The sequence below is a fragment of the Augochlora pura genome, unplaced genomic scaffold, assembly GCF_028453695.1.
Source record: "Augochlora pura isolate Apur16 unplaced genomic scaffold, APUR_v2.2.1 APUR_unplaced_6626, whole genome shotgun sequence".
Taxonomy (NCBI): Eukaryota; Metazoa; Arthropoda; class Insecta; order Hymenoptera; family Halictidae; genus Augochlora; species Augochlora pura.
In genome coordinates, this window is record NW_027587215.1 from 1 (window position 1) to 1,304 (window position 1,304).

The window sequence follows — 1,304 nt, forward strand, 5'->3', positions numbered from 1 at the left end:
TAATTCTGAATATATTCTGATGCTCTTGGATTATTAATAAATCGTTGCTATTTTTACAATCTATAATTATTTATTACTATGGAAATATACTAATTATTTATTATTATTTAATTATTTATTTAGTGATTATTTTTTCCTATACATTGCAATATTTTTATTATTGGTATTAAAAAATGTGTCGAGTGAAATTTGTATACTTCACAGTTAAGAATATTATAATTACATAGAATTTTCAAACAATAAAATCCTACAATAACCTGTAGCGCCCAGTCGTGCGCACAAGAGAAAGTCTCTTCTTCGTGCAAGCAACGAACGTAATTTACGACTCTCGTTCGACGAAGCTATTTTTGAGTCGACATTTTCCAGATCTTTGCAACGCATGTTTATTAGAGTCTTTTCCGAAGGTCCTCAATAGCAAACAGAGACCGTCGTAAATTAGGGGATTATCTGAAGGGCACTTGGGCCGGACGCGCATCGACTTTCGTGCACGTGGGTCCGGCACGGGTGGCCTGAAGAAAAGTCCCACGTTCGCACGGTGAAACGCATCCCCTCCGGTCACCTCGCCGTTCCGAAAACAAGCACGCCAAGGGCGTAAGGAGTAGGCGGTGATACGGAAAAACGAACAGCACTGATTGGAAAATACCCAGCGCGCGGGTTAGCCAATCAGGGTTGTTTCGGAATTTTACCAGGGCAAGCGCGAAGTTATAGTGTCTTAAGAAAGACACTTGGTTACGACGCGTCCTACGATAAACGTCGTGAAAGCACACTCTCCGTGAGGACGTACCAAGTCAGTTAGCCAGCGGAGAAATATTGTATATTTGTATATATTAGTAAAAAACAGTAACTTCACATCGCGTACGATTAATTCACCTATCTACTCACAAACCAATATTATCATTGTTATTCTGTAACAATAATAATTGCAGAAATAATTAAATAAAAATAAACAAATCTATATTCGAAGATTTAACTTCATTAAAATTCAATCTCTTATTTTATACACTGTCTTCTGTAATCAAGACACTAAAACTTATTTTTAAACAATACTTGCTTTTTTTAATCAGTTTAAATGTTAATTAATATAATATAGATTATTATTGAAAATAAGGAAAGGAAAGAAGACGATTTCCTTCGTATATAATCAAAGTTCTTTCAAGAAATCCGGTATGGTCTAGTGGCTAGGATACCTGGCTTTCACCCAGGAGGCTCGGGTTCGATTCCCGGTACCGGAATTTATTTTTTCTTGATTCAATTCAGCGAAAAAAACCTCAATTTTTCCGTAAAACATATTTCCTTCGTGTATA

The 1,304-nt window shown here is 36.0% G+C and overlaps 1 non-coding gene across 1 annotated transcript; it reads left to right on the plus strand.

The window, feature by feature from the left end:
• The first annotated feature begins 1,160 nt into the window (after positions 1-1,160).
• Trnae-uuc (transfer RNA glutamic acid (anticodon UUC)) lies at positions 1,161-1,232 on the plus strand. The gene has a single exon. It is a non-coding gene; the product is annotated as a tRNA-Glu (tRNA).
• The last annotated feature ends 72 nt before the right edge of the window (positions 1,233-1,304 follow it).